A 15,360-nucleotide genomic window follows, 5' to 3' on the forward strand; every position below is an offset into this window, starting at 1 on the left:
GGTCCTGAGGCTGAGCTAGTCCTCCAGCCAAGGCATTTCAGCCTAATCCATTGCTCTTTCCAGATGTAACGGTTTGCCTTTTAGGGGGTGGAAGTAAAAGAAATCAATTATCTCCTTCAGGAAGAGCCAGGAGGGAAGATACCATGCATGTAGAAGTTGTGGCCCCTTAAGCTCTAGATGGAATCCTTGAGGACTAATAAAATGAGATGTCTTATTCTCTACACACTAGAGAATAAACTTCGAGTTCATATGGCCCAGGGTGGTCCAGGCTGACAAGATGAATAGCGTTACACAAGATTTGAAAAATCTGTTGTGAAAGACAAGGAGGAACTCCAGAAGACAGTCAGAAGCACTGGGACGGTCGGGTTACCCCCCTTTTCAGTCTGGCTTTCAAGAGGGCCAGCAACAGAGTCTTGGGGACCTGGTCTTGATAGAACAGAGGCTGAAGGCAGGAAGGGATAGGTTCAGCCCTTTGACCTCTGCTTGGTTAAGGGTGAGGTGAGAGCCTGCTGCAGGTTTTGGGCCCAGATTTTGCTAGTTGACTGATGCCAAATCTCAACACTAAGTACGTGTGTGCGCTCAGTCGCTTCAGTCATGTCTGACTCTTTGCAACCCTGTGGACTGTAGTCCCACCAGGCTCCTCTGTCCATGGGATTCTCCTGGCAAGAATACTAGAGTGGGTTGCTGTAGCCTCCTCCTAGGGGATCTTCCCAACCGAGGGATCAAACCCGAATCTCCTGCATTGCAGGAGGATTCTTTCCTGCCGAGCCACCAGGGAAGCCCCAATACTAAGTAACTGGGTGTCAAATGGACTAGATTTCAGATATTCTCCACGCCCCACCCCCACAGCTCCCGCTCCCCCACCAAAATTGTTTTCCAGTCTCTCCAGCTTTCCTGCCTCCCCTTGTTGCTGCCCATCTGGCTGTAGAAAGATCATCCTCTTCCCCACCTTCCTCTTGGCCTCAGCCATCTTGCTATCTTTTTTTGTTATTCTTAAAGAAGATTGCACAACCTTGCCCTCTGTCTTTACCTTATCTTTCTTCAAGCCTTTCTCTGAATAGGGCCACCATCCTCCAAATTGTTCCCAGATCCTCAGTTTAAGGGTAGAATAATACCAGTAAGTACTTTATAAGTGAGCGCTTAAGACTGTGAGCCTGGAGGAATGCCAACCTCTTCACCTACATATTCTGTCTTAATCCTCACTACAGCCTCTTGAGGTTCTTTGTCATCTTTACACATTTACTCTCACTATACCCGGTTGGTAGATAAGGATGCTGAGTCTTTGAGGAGAAACTTACCCAAGGTCACACAGCCAGTGAGTGGCTAGGGTTGGAACCTGGGGGGCCCAGCCCCAGAGCACTGACTCTGGATGGCTCCATTCTACTACTTTCCAGCAACCACAGACCATCAAAGCTGGGGAGGCTGAGTAGTTCAACTCCTTGCTTCAAGACCATCCTTCGAGGCCATGGTCCCACCCTGGTTCTCTCCCTGGTTGCTCTGCCCTCCTGCTTTGAGCCCACAGCCCGGCCATTTTGAATTATTCCCCTTCTCTAAATTCCCCATGCATGTTCCTCTTGAGGCTGTTTCTCCTGCCTGATGTTGCCTGCCCTCCTCTGCTGTTCCTGCCACATACAGTCCTCAGGCTTCAAGGCTCCCTGGCTTGCCTCAGAAGTCCCTGCGTCCCCGTCTGTGCTCCATAGTGTTTTGTTCATCTTTAGCATGGTGTGTCAGGCAGCTGTGTCTCACCTGCAACACCATGAGCTTCTTGGGAGCCGGACATCCACACCCACCCTTCTCCCAGGCAGGGTCCAGGCCTCTCCTATGGCCTCTCCCTTGTCACCCTCACTGCGCTCCTCTCCCCTCCTTCTAGAGGTCAGCAATTCATGGGCTCTGCATATTTTGAGATATTTTCATAACATCTGACTATCATAAGTATTCTCATAAAATTGAGATATTAATGTTGCCTTAATTTTCCAAAGGCCCGATGGTGTGTGTGGTTCTGTGTGGTGCTTGCGTTTGGTTGACAGACCATCTATTTTTATAACTTATAAATTAGCTCTCTCTGCAGGGTTAAGTTATTTAAGCAAACTTGCATATGGTTTGTAGTGGGGATCATAGTTTATTTCTCTCTGACTCTGTTAAGCCTGATCCTTGGTAGGTACTCACTAGATGTTGTAGAATTGGATTACGGTTCAAGCCTGTCACATTCTAGAATCTAGATGAGGAAACCGAGGCTCAAAAAGGGGAAGTGACCTGGCCAGGTTCGTGGGACAAGGTAGTGGCAGGCAGAGCTAGGATTTGACTCAGGTCTGCTGACTTTCTTGGCTCAGAGTGTTTTCCATTGCACTTCAGTTTTGTAAGACCAGAGCCTGGATCCCCACTTGGTCTTAAGCAATCTAGTCTGGCCAGATTCACTTCAGGGTTGTGAATGCCTCGTATCCATACTGACTCATCAGGGAAGGAGACCTGATGGGAACTGCTCCTATGGTTCTCTCTCCCGGGTTTGTGGAGCTCTCACTGAGCTCCTTGTCCTCAGAGAAAACCAGAGTAGGATTCTGAAGATCTTGGTTCAAATCCTGATTTTGCTTGTAACTCGCTGTGTGACTTTGGGCAAATTACTTCACCTCTCTGCTCATTTGTTTCTTTACCAAGAGAAACGAGGGTATTGAATGTAGGTGATCTCTAGGAATCATCTCCAAAGCCCCAGGGCTTTTTTAACAAGAGGTTAAAAGTAAAAAGAAATGAGACATTTTGGTCTTCATATTGAAACAAGTGTGTGTGAATATTTGCAAGTGTTGTTGTTGTTTAGTTGCTAAGTCATGTCCAACTCTTTTGCAACCCCATAGACTGTAACCTGCCAGGCTCCTCTGTCCATGGGATTCTCCACGTAAGAATAATGGAGTGAGATGCCATTTCCTTCTCCAGGGGAACTTTCTGACCCACTTGGCAGGTGGATTCTTTACCGTTGGGCCGCCTGGAATGCCCATGTGCAAGTGTTGTACATGGTTAATATCCATCATGTACTTGAGTCAAGTAATGTATCAGTGGATCTTATACAGGAAGAGGTCCTCATCTCAGAACTCAAATTATAAGCACAACCCTGCTTCCTCCCAACCAAAGGTGCCTCCTTCCCGGCTTACTCCTGGGAAGACAGCACAATAGCTTTCAAGCCCAGAATCTTCTCCCATTCCTTCTTTTTTCCTGCTCACTGGACTCTTGTTTTAATTTCATGTATATAAGGATACACATATGTTCTTTAATCTCTCTAACTGCTGGTCGATGACATACAGCTAACTTTCAGTGAAAGTTGTAAGAATCGGTGTGCAATGCCTGCAGTTTCTAGTGTGGTCAGAAGTCTCCTTTAGACTTCCGCAGAAGTTGCCACTAACGCACTGTCTTTAATGTGTACCTTCTTTTGCTCAAACACTACTTAGGGTAAATTTTCTCAGTGTCTTTTAAATGTTAGTGGTTTTCCATTTTGATTAAAATATATTACAGTATAGGTTTCTGCTATTTCTCCTTGTGGGAGAACATTAAGGGTTCAGTAGGCTAGCATAGGAAACTGACCACCATTTATAACACAATTTTCGATGGGAAAATGCTTTCTGAGACCCACCATCAACTCTCAGATGAACTTTAGAAATACAGCTCCACACACACCCAACAATAGAGAATGCAATATTTACTTCATGAATGACTAGAATTTTGATAGAACTACAGAATCTTTGAGTGTGGAACCGAAAAGGCTACCCTCTCCCCCAGCGGGGTTCATCAATTAACAAGCTGATTTGTAGGAACCAAGACAAGAGAGGGGTAAGAACTCCTGGCCAGCGTCATGCAGTTGGTGCTAGAGCTGGAACTAGGACCCTCCTCCCAGCACTCCTCTTTGGGGACTTTCAGGAGCCTGACAGGTTGGGGACAGGGAGGGGCACAGATTGTCTTAGAGATGCTCTTCATCTCACTCAGCTGTGTCGTCTTAGGAAAAGTAAGTCATCGCTTTGGGCTGTAATGGAAATAGTGAGAAGTGTCCCGGCTAACGGCTTGGGGAGAGGTTGTCTAGTCAATTGGCTTGTCTGTAAATTCCCCCCACGTTCTGGCTGGAGTGGAATGAATGGGGCAGCTGTGTTTTACCTGGAGCTCTGGACAGGACAGGGCTGGCGGAGATGTTCCCTGTTCTAAAAATAGCAGTGGGAACGGAGTTGAGGGGAAGGGGAGGGGGCTCCTTCGGGACCTGGGTGGGACGCCTCACCCCCTTCCTCTTCCTGCTGGGCCCCCTGCAAGGAAGCGCGCCACGGATTCAAAGCATTTAGACCTGGAAGGGTCCTGGAGCCATCAGCGCTCACAGCCCCTCCTCAAACAGAAGAAGAGGCCTGGAAGTAGGGAAAGGACTGGCCAGCCGTCCGGGGTCCAGGGAGATGGCCACAGATGGCAAGCTGTTTTCCTGCTGTGTTTACCAGGGTGGCAGCAGGCCAGGCAAGGTTTTCTCTCCCCGCCTTTGGGAGCGCGCAGGGCCTGGGAACTCCTGGGGCCGGATGTGGTCAGGCTTCCTGATTGTCGCCCAGCAGGCGAGGAGTCCCCGGTTGGTCTGCCCTGAGCCCTGACCTCAGCCAACTGGCCCGCCAGCGCCACGCCCTCCCTGCGCTGTGGTCCTCGCCCTTGCTGACCTGTCCTTGTGTTGCCCCCTAGGCTGTCTGCAGGGAGGGAGGGCCCGCACAGAACCAGTCGGAGGACAGAGGGCCTGGTTGCTTGGGACCTTCCTCTGCCCATCCCAGGAACCTACAGGAGCAGCTAAGGTGAAGGCAGAGTCTGACTGAGGGGTGGACAGGCCAGGGTTCAGATCCCAGCTCTGCTTCTCACCAGCTATGGGATTGCTGGCAGGTCACCCAGCCTCTGTCAAATGAGAGGTTCTCTCACCGGTTCTCCTGAGGACTAAGGGGAATGGTCTGTGCAAAGTGCCTGGCGTGTAGTAAGTATGTTCAGCCATCCATACCTCTGGGTTCTGCTTCCATAGACTTAACCAACCCCAAATAGGAAAAAAAAAAATAATTCCAGAAATTTCCAAAAACCAAAAGTTGAATTTGCTGAGCTGGCAACTATTTATATAGTATGTGTGTGTGCTAAGTCACTTCAGTTGTGTCCGACTTTGTGACCCTATGGACTGTAGCCCACCAGGCTCCTCTGTCCATGGGATTCTCCAAGTGAGAATACTTCTTCTTCAGTGGGTTGCCATGCTCTTCTCCAGGGGATCTTCCCGACCCAGGAATTGAACCTGCATCTCTTAAGTCTCCTGCATTGGCATCCAGGGTTTTTTTTTTTGTTTTTTTTTTTATTACTAGCACCACCTGGCAAGTCCCATTTACACAATATTTCCATTGCATTTAAAATGACTTACATGGCATTTACAGGGGCTATAGTACATGGGGTCACAAAAAGTCAGACACAACTGAATGAGTTTCACCTAATCACTTGGTATTTTAAGTAATCTAGAGATGATTTAAAGTATGTGGGAGGATGTGTGTAGGTTCTATGCAAATATTGATACTATGCCATTTTGTATAAGGGACTTGCATTCCTGGATTTTGGTATCAGCTGGGGTTCCATGGATACCGAGGGACAACTGTACTTAGTAATGGTAGCTGTTGTTGCTAGATCAAATGTAAATGTGTGCTTGACTCTGCAACCCCCTTCCTCGGGTCCTTCATCCACTGGGGCGTGGCAAGTGTGGGGATTTTTTGTTAAATGCAGTTGACTTTTGTTGTATTGTTACAAAAGTAATTCATGTTTACTATGAAGAAAATATTTAATACAGTTGAACCAGGAGAAGGAAATGAAGTTCACCCTTAATCCAACACCCAGGGATAACCACTGTTAACATTTTAGGGTGTATGTCTCCTGTCGGGCATTTGTATATATACACATATATCTTATTTGCAAATTAGCATTGCTAGTGCACACAATTTTCTGACTTGTTTTTTTCCCATTTAGCAGTGTAACATCAATAAATGTTCTTCTACAACATCATTTTTAGTGCCTGCAGAGTACTTCATTGTGTAGATGAAACAGGTTTTGTTTTTAAAAAATCTCCATTAGGTCTACACAGTTTAGCTTGTTGCCAATAGGTGATGGACAGGGAGGCCTGGCGTGCTGCAATTCATGGGGTCGAAAAGAGTCGGACACGACTGAGCGACTGGACTGAACTGAATACTTCATTTTTATAAAAACCTGAGATAAAAATCTGTAGATTTAGCCTCAGTATTCAGTGTACATCTCTGACCCCCTACAAATACTTGTTGATGAATGAGCGTTTTGTAAGAATAAACTGGTAGTAGAATTTCCAGGAGACAGGATATATGTCCGTAAAGACGGTTCTTGATACCTATTGCCAAATGACTCTCCAGAATGAATGTACTGATTTATAATCCCACTTCAGATCGAGCAATTAATCCTGCTTAACCCTAGACTGTTATTTTTTAACATGGGTATTCTAGCTTCCTGGGAAACCCAAGCAAATTGAGATAGTCTGGGTAGGAGACCGTTCTCCCCACACAGTCACCAACAATGTGTCTTGTTACATTTCTTAGCAGGTTCCTTTCTTGGATTACTAGAGATGTTGAATATTTATATGCCTTTTTAGTTATTTTCACTGCCTCTTTTGTGAGTGGCTTGTTCAAATCTTTTGCCCGTTTTTCTGTTGGGCTGTTTATAGTTTATTAACTCACAAGAGCCCTTTATATAAGGAGGATATTTGTATGTCATCCTTTTATTTTTTATTATTTTAAAACTATAGATGTTTCTGCTTTATAGGTAGTCATGTCTGTGAACTGCTTTGTACCAGCTTTATTGAGGTATTATTCACATATCATACAGTTCATCGATTTGAAGTGTACAACTCTATGGTCTTTTGGATAGTCACAGACTGGAGCAACCATCACCATAGTCAACTTTAGGACATTTTCATTATTTCCAAAAGAAACCACACCCTTTGGTTGTCACCCACCCATTCCCCCATCTCCCCCATCCCCATGCAACCGCCCATCTGCTTTCTGTCTCCGGGGTCGCACAGAGTCAGACACGACGGAAGCGACTTAGCAGCAGCAGATTCATTCTGGACATTTCCTATGAATGGAATCATGTAGTATTAGGTCTCTCGTGACTGGCTTTCTTCATGTAGCATGAGATTTTCAAGGTTTATCTATGTTGCAGTGTGTATCAGGACTTTACTCCTCTTGATGATGGAATAACCTTCTGTTACATGGCTATACCATGTTTCATTTATTCAGTCATCTGTTGATGAAGATTTGGGTAGCTTCCACCTTTGGGCTCTTATGAACAATGCTGCCACAAGTGGTTGTGTAGAAGTTTTTGTGTGGACGGGTATTTTCATTTATTTCCTGTATGTACCTTGGAGTGGAGTCCCTGGATCAGATGGTGACTCTGTGTTTAACTCTGAGGAACTGCTAGACTTTTCTGAAGTCGCGTCATGATTTTGCCTTCCTACCATCAGCATAGAAGGATTTTTCCACATCTTCTCTAACATTTCTTATTTTCCTGTTTTTTAAATCATAGCCATCCTAGTGGGTGTGAAATTGTATCTCACAGTGGTTTTGAATTGTGTTTTTCTGTGACTAGTATCATACACATAAATTAAAAAAAATTTTTTTTTGCCTTTAGTTTTGTGGTATCCATCTCAGGCTCAGGATTATACAACATTCACTTCCCCCCACATTTGAAATTTATGGTTTACTTTTCAACTTTTAGCACTTAGTCTACTTGGAATTTACTTTGGTATATAGTGTGAGCGACAGAGGATGAGATGGCTGCATGGCATCACCCACTCGATGGACGTGAGTCTGGGTGAACTCCGGGAGTTGGTGATGGAAAGGGAGGCCTGGCGTGCTACAATTCATGGGGTCGCAAAGAGTCGGACACGACTGAGTGACTGAACTGAACTGAACTGGTAGTATGAGCAAGAACGGTCTTCATTTTTTCCAAGCAGCGGTGTGCTCCAAAGCTCGTACATTGTGTTAGGATAAGTATCCTCTCATTGCTCTTCTTTAAAAACTCCTGTTGTCACATATTTATCCTCAAATGAAATTCGGTGTAAGTTTGTTCAGTCCCCACCTCCTCCCTGTGTCTCCCCCAAAATCTCCTTGAGATTTTCGTTGTAATTATATTTTAAAATACACGTCAAATTTAAGATTAAAATATACACATATTAAATACACATATACATATATTAAAATATATTTTAAAATACTAAAATATATACAATAGATAGCCAGCAAGAACCTACTATATAATGCCTTACTTAATATCTTATAATAACCTAAAATGGAAAGAGGCTAAAAAAGCATATGTATATACATACACACACTCACACATGTAAAACTGAATCACTCTGCTGTATACCTGAAACTAGCACAGCATTTAAATCAATTCTATTTTAATAAAACATTTTTAAAAAGTAACATCAGAAAAAAAAACTATCAAAAAGTTGGGTATTGAAGTATGTAAAATACTATTTTCCCATCCAAGAATCAGATTACCACTCTTTGTTTATGCAAATCTTCTTTTAAAGTTTCAAAGGAAAAGTTTTGGGGAAAAAAATGTCCATGTTGGTTTTGTACATTGGTCGTTAAACTTATTTGAAGAAATTGAATTTATTTATTTATTTATATATTACAAATGAGAATATTTATATATGTTCCTTGATGATATACTTGTATAATACTTAATACAGATAAATCCTAAACATTACTGAGCTGAGTGAAATAAAGAAAATCTCCCAATTGATAGCTACTGCTACAAGTTTGCTGTGTTCCTCCAAATATTTTTCATACACATATGTAGACATATGCTATTTTATTTTTACTAGATGGTATCATACAAAAGTTTCTGTAACTCATTTTTTAAAGATTGATGTGTGTACATGCTAAATGGCTTCAATGGTGTCCGACTCTTTTGCGACCCCATGGACTGTAGCCCACCAGGCTCCTCTGTCCATGGGATTCTCCAGGCCAGAATACTGGAGCGGGTTGCCACGTCCTCCTCCAGGGGATCTTCTCCACCCAGGGATCGAACCCAAGTCTCATTATGTCTCCTGCATTAGCAGGCGCCACCTGGGAATGTAAATCTTTCACATCAGCCTTAGGTTCTCCGTTCTTTTTTGTAGCCAATAGACCATAATTTATTTAATTGCTCCCATATTGATGTGTGCTCAGGTTGTTTCCGATGTTTTGACATTATGAGCGTTGCTGCAGTAAATATTCTGAGAATGGCCTGTACGTTACATCTTACTGCACTTCTCTGTAGGGCAGAGCACGACACACCCCCAGAGTGCTCCACAAATGCTTTTCTTCTGTTTAAATGTGTGATCTCTCCACCATTATTGCTGTTATTCCCACTGAGCGACTAACACTTTCACTTTCATAGATGAGAAAACAAAGAAACAGGGAGGTTACTACAGTTTGCCTAATAGTGAACGACGGTGACCATTTTCCTACGTAATACTGGATGTCACAGCTTTTTAATTCTTTGTTGGTATGAGAAGGGAAAATTTATATTTTATTTTGTATGCTAAGTTGCTTCAGTCGTGTCTGACTCTTTGCAACCCCTTGGACTGTAGTCCACCAGGCTCCTCTGTCCATGGGGATTCTCCAGGCAAGAATACTGGAGTGGGTTACCATGCCCTCCTCCAACGGATCTTCCCCAACCCACCGATCGAACCCGCATCTCTTATGTCTCCTACATTGGCAGGTGAATTCTTTACCACCAGTGTCATTTTAATTTGCAATTGTTTGATTATTAGTGAGGTTGGGCTTCTCTTTATTTTTATTTGTCTTTCATATTTCTTCTTCTTTGGCTCATCAGTTAATATAATTTGCCCAGTTTTCTACTGGGGCAGTTGTTTTATTTATGATATTAGAATATTAACCATGTGCTTATTATGTAGGTTACAAATATTTTTTCCAGTTTATCATTTGTCTTTTAACTTTATTTATACTCTTTTTTTTGTCATTCAGAAGTTAACATTTTTAAATAATCAAGTATTTTTGTAGTCAACTCTGTTTTTTGATCGTAGGGGGCTGTACTTGCTGAGGACTTTCCTCTCCAAAATTATAACGAATATTCTCCTATATCTTCTTCAAGTACTTTTAACCTTTTATGTTTCACCTTCATATTTTAATTCTTCTGCACTTAATCTAGTACATGGTGTCAGATGGAACTCTTATTAATTTTTTTCCCCAAGAGTTGACCAGTTTTTTCAAACCTATTTTTTAAGTTATTCTTCCTTTACTTACTTATCATAGACCAAATGTCCACACATTAGTGGCTTGATTTCTAAATTCTTGTTTCCCTCATTAATCCATCTATTCCTACAACAGTAGTATTAAATATCCCAAGGCTAACATCTCATTGGGCTTTCCTGGTGACTCAGGTGGTAAAGAATCTGCCTGCAATGCAGGAAACCCAGGTTCAATTCCTGGGTCAGGAAGATCCCCTGGGGAAGGGAATGGCTACCCACTCCAGTATTTTTGCCTGGAGACTTCCATGGACAGAAGAGCCTGGAAGGCTACAGTCCACGGGGCTGCAAAGAGTTGGACATGCCTGAGTGACTATCGCTTTCACTTTGCAACCTCTCATTATTCTTCTGTAAAATTTCCTTGGAAGTTATATGTTGTTGTATTAGTCACTCAGTCATGACCGACTCTTTGTGACCCCATGGGCTGTAGCATGCCAGGCTTCTTTGGTAATTTTACCCAAATCTTTTTCACAAACATGTTTCACTATCGAGAATGACATCAGACCTACAAGAGCGTGTCCTCATGTCCTACAACCCACGTCAGCTGACCATACTTCTCTTTGCTTTTCTTCTCCATGACTCCTAAGTATTACTGAAATCATCTGAAATTGTACTTTCTGATTGTTACTATTCTTAAACATTAGTAAAAATCTTTTACTTAAGATTGCATATAACTTCGCAGTTACATTATATGTAGTTAAATGTCTAAATGCTTCTGGCTTCATTGCTTGCTGGTCTCTTGTATCCGAGAGCATCTTATTCTTGACTTCTGGATTTTGATTCATTTTGGTTTGGAGAGCTTTCTTGGATAAATTCGTCAGAAAAGATCTGTGGGTGGCATACGTTCTTAGTCTTTATTAAGTCTGGAAATATTTGCCCTTGTGTTTGAGTCATCTTTTCCTGAGTAGGGAATTCCGTGTTAGCAGTCTTTCCCTAGAACCTGAGAGAAGGGCTCTATTGTCCCCACATTTGGTGTTGTAAGAAGTGCAGTTCTCACCTGAATCTCTGAAGTCTCTTTATGGAAGCAAGCAGGATTTCTCTCTCTACTCTTAGGAATTTAGAAACTTCATCAGATTATTTCTAGCTGTTTGTCCTCTTTTGGGTAATTTTTCCTGGTACTCACTAGGTAAGTCCTTTCAGCCGAAAGGCCCAAGTCTTTTCTTAGTTCAGGGAAATTTTCTACTAGTTTTTGGAATAATTTATTTTCTATGTTTTTAAAAAATATATTTACTTATTTTATTTTTTAATATTTATTTGTCTGCGTCTGGTCTCAGTTGCGACACGCAGGATCTTTTAGCTGTCGCATGAGAACTCTTAGTTGCAGTATGTGGAATCTAGTTCCCCGACCAGGGATTGAACCCAGGCCCCTGCATTGGCAGCCACTGGACCACCAGGGAAGTCTGTGTTTTCTATGTTTTAAAACTTTCTCTTTCTGGATTTCCTATTGCAAATAATAATAATACCACCTAATAGTTATCAGATGTCCTTTCCTTCTGCTGTAATATTAATCTGCTTAACACTGTTGTTATTATTTCCATTTTACAGATGAAGAAACAAAGGAACAGAGAGGTTAAATAGACTGTATACACGGTCTCACAGCTAGGAGGTGTAGACCATGATCCAAATCTAGGCATCTGGCTTCAGAATCTGTGCTCTTAGCTACCACACTATACTCTCTGCCTGTCAAAACCAGCCTCTGGACTTGCCCCTGACGCTGACCTCAACAGCCTTCAGTGAAAATTTGAGTGTTGGCAGAGAGGGACTCTATAAGCAGTGGGAGATAGCATAGGAATGCTAGAATGATGGAGTTGAAAGAGACCGGGTAACTGAGCACCAGAGAGGAGCCAAGATCACCAGAGGTTCTCCAGTGAATTCAGAACTGAGACTCTTCCTGTCCGTACCCTTCCCTCTGTTCAGCCCCGCTGTTTAGGTCTCATCTCTGTCCCTGGGACTACTGCATGGTAGTAGGGGAGCTTCCAGTTCCTACTCCTCTCCCTGTAGTCACCTCTCCAAACAGCAGCCAAGGTGACCCTTCCTATAGGGCAAGCCTGGTCACTGTTTCACTGCTGAATGTTTGTTGAATGACTGCATGAATGAAAAATAATTTCAGAGTAGCTCTTGTATGTCAGACACTGTGCTAAATACTGGTGACTCCGCACACGTCAGTCAAGAATCTTCCAGTTGCCAGTGACAAGAACCCAACTCAAATTAGCTTCAGCCGGAAATGGAATTTACTGGATTTAGGAGGGTAGCCTTCAGGCATAGAGGGATTCAGGACCTTGCGCAGCATCACCAGAACTGGCATTCTTCGCTCTGTCTCTGGGCTCGACCTGTTTATGTGTTGGCTCACTCCCTTAGTGAGGGCAGATAGTTGCCAGAAGTACCAGGGTGATGGCCTTGTAGTGTGATGCCCTCGATCCTTTCAACAGTATTCCTGGGTCTGAGTCTTAGTGGTTCGAGCCGGATCATGTGCCTGTCCCAGTCGCTGAAGACTATAGGATGGGACAAAGTGCTAGACCAAGGGCTGAGTCACATGGCCATCCCTGGAGTGGGAGGTGGGTCAGTTTCACGTGAGTCACCTGTTTTGAGAGTGAGGGAAGGACGGGCAGTTTCTCAGATGGTAAAGAAGGGCAATTGGAAACTGGTCAGGCAGAGTCCCAGATGTCCTTTACTTTATGGTTCATCAGCCAACAGAGTTCTCATGTCCATAGAGCTAGTTCATAGTCTGATGTGGTGGAGGACAACTGAAGGAAAGACAGACACCAACCAAGTGTGAAAAATATGTAAGGAAAAGATGACATTTATAGTAAAGGCCCAGTGCGGGTGGTCAGGAACATGAGGCAAGGGGCAGCAGAGAGGTGGAGGCAAGATCATTCTGGGGGAGGACCTCAAGGCAGACCAGTGTGCTGAAAGCATGAGGGAGGGGAACGGAGCTGGAGATGAGGACGAGGCTGGAGGAGCCTGAGAGGCTGTGTAAGGGGTCTGAGCTTTATCCCAGGGCACTGGGAGCTGTGTGTTCGACCTGTGTCATGGAAAGCTTGCAGCCTCGTTGCAGAGAATGGTGTGGACGACGGCGAGGTGAGAGGCTGGGAGCAGTGAGGAGTCTGTCGCCCTCACCTTGGGAAGAGGTGCTGGCAGGCAGCAGGGATGAAGAGAGACGAGAGCTCTGCATGGTGCGGAGGCGGGATCTGCGAGACTGGGGATTCACTGGGTGGAGAGAGAGTTTGGGAGAGGGATGACGCCCATGCGTCTGGTTTAGGCAAATAGGCAATTGGTGGTTCCATTCTCTGAGCTGGGAGCCCCAGAGAGGAAACTGCTCAGGTGACGGGATGGTGAGTCCCCTGCAGGTGTGAGTGCTGTTATAGAGGCCTGGTTAGTGAGTTCTCATAGAAACAGCATCGTTTGCACCAGGGCTTCTTAATTCACCTGCGGTGAAGAGCCTTGTACTTAGTTAAAATGTGCACTGAGTAGGATCTCTCATGCCGGTTTGACAGCGCCGAACCCAGTCCTGTACCTCTTCAATCCAACCAGTCCATGATCTTGTACTTGGATGTCACAGCCATGTCAAGTTGCTACAGAAGTTTCCAAACACTGTTGACTTTGTTGCTTATCTTATTATAAACCAGTAACAAGCAGCTCATGGACCAGTGCATTCTGCAGACTGCATGCTGGGTAGATCTGATCTCGTTCAACCCCTGTACCCATTTTAGAGATGGGGAAATTGAGGCCCAAAGAGGGGACTGGTCTTGTCCCAGGTCTTGCATTAAACAGCAGCAAAGCCAGCATTTCAGGCCAGTCTTTCAACTGCTGACCCTCTGTTTTGGTAATTTGGCTTTAGGCCTAACAGTCCAAGCAAGCGCTTAACTTGGGGGAGTCCGGGGATTAACGATATTTAGCAGCCAAAGTCTGAAGGAGGCAATGGCACCCCATTCCAGTACTCTTGCCTGGAAAATCCCATGCACGGAGGAGCCTCGTAGGCTGCAGTCCATGGGCAGTCCATACTAAGAGTCGAACACGACTGAGAGATTTCTCTTTCACTTTTCACTTTCATGCATTGGAGAAGGAAATGGCAACCCACTACAGTATTCTTGCTTGGAGAATCCCAGGGATGGGGGAGCCTGGTGGGCTGCCGTCTATGGGGTTGCACAGAGTCGGACACGACTGAAGTGACTTAACAGCAGCAGCAGCCAAGGTCACAGAGTTGGCCTCCAAGTCTGTGCCAAACACTTCCCAGGAACTCCAGTGGTCAAGATGGGCTGACCCTGGAGCTGGCACAAGCCCAGTGGGTCGAGGATTCCTCCCCAAAGCCTGAAATCCCAGGCGGACGAGTGGCTGGTTGGACTGAAGCCAGGAAAGAAGATAGTGGTGGCTTTTGGCCATCTTGTGCTGCTATAGCCACCCAAGGTCAGGCTGATGCTGCTGAGGTGACTGTCATGCATGCCCTGGGCTGGAGGCAGAAGCCGGCCAGCCGCAGTTCTAAGGACCAGCTCTGCTGGGGGACTTTGGACTCCTGGCTTTTGCTGCATGTGGGCTTCCCCCTCACTGTGGTTGGGAGATGAAGTTCCCATGAGCAAACTGGAGATTGATCTTGCTGCCTGAAGTTCCTGAGGAAGAGGCCGACAGCAAGAGCAGAGACATTTGGGGAACACGAGTCAGGGCAGGACACACAGCTTAAGAGTGTACACCTTGGCGCCATGCTGCCATTTTTGCCATTGCTTTAGCCATGTAACCTTTCTGCCTTTAGTTTTCCCATCTGTAGGATGGGAATAATTATAGCTTGTTGCTCAATAAATGTTAGTGATTATCAGCTGTTAGTCGAACCAGGCACCGTGTTAGGCCTTCATCTATTTGACCCTCAACAGCTATTTTTGCATTTTACATTACTCTCTTCACCAACCCACTCCATCAATTCTGTCCTTTGACGGATGATGAAAGTGCAAGTGAAAGTGAAGTCGTGTCCGACTCTTCAGGACCCCGTGGACTGTAGCCCACCAGGCTCCTCCATCCATGGGACTCTCCAGGCGATAGCAGCAATGACAATACAACAATAGCCATAG

At 44.7% G+C, this 15,360-nt stretch overlaps 1 protein-coding gene across 7 annotated transcripts in view; it reads left to right on the plus strand.

Annotated features, from left to right (window-relative positions):
• Nucleotides 1-15,360, plus strand: part of RGS3 (regulator of G protein signaling 3) — a 139,622-nt gene that overhangs the window by 84,860 nt on the left and 39,402 nt on the right. The gene's annotated exons all lie outside the window — the stretch shown is intronic.

The sequence above is a fragment of the Bos grunniens genome, chromosome 8 (genome assembly GCF_055505025.1).
Source record: "Bos grunniens cultivar Pamir isolate PY7600 chromosome 8, Bosgru_T2T1.0, whole genome shotgun sequence".
In the NCBI taxonomy this organism is placed as follows: Eukaryota; Metazoa; Chordata; class Mammalia; order Artiodactyla; family Bovidae; genus Bos; species Bos grunniens.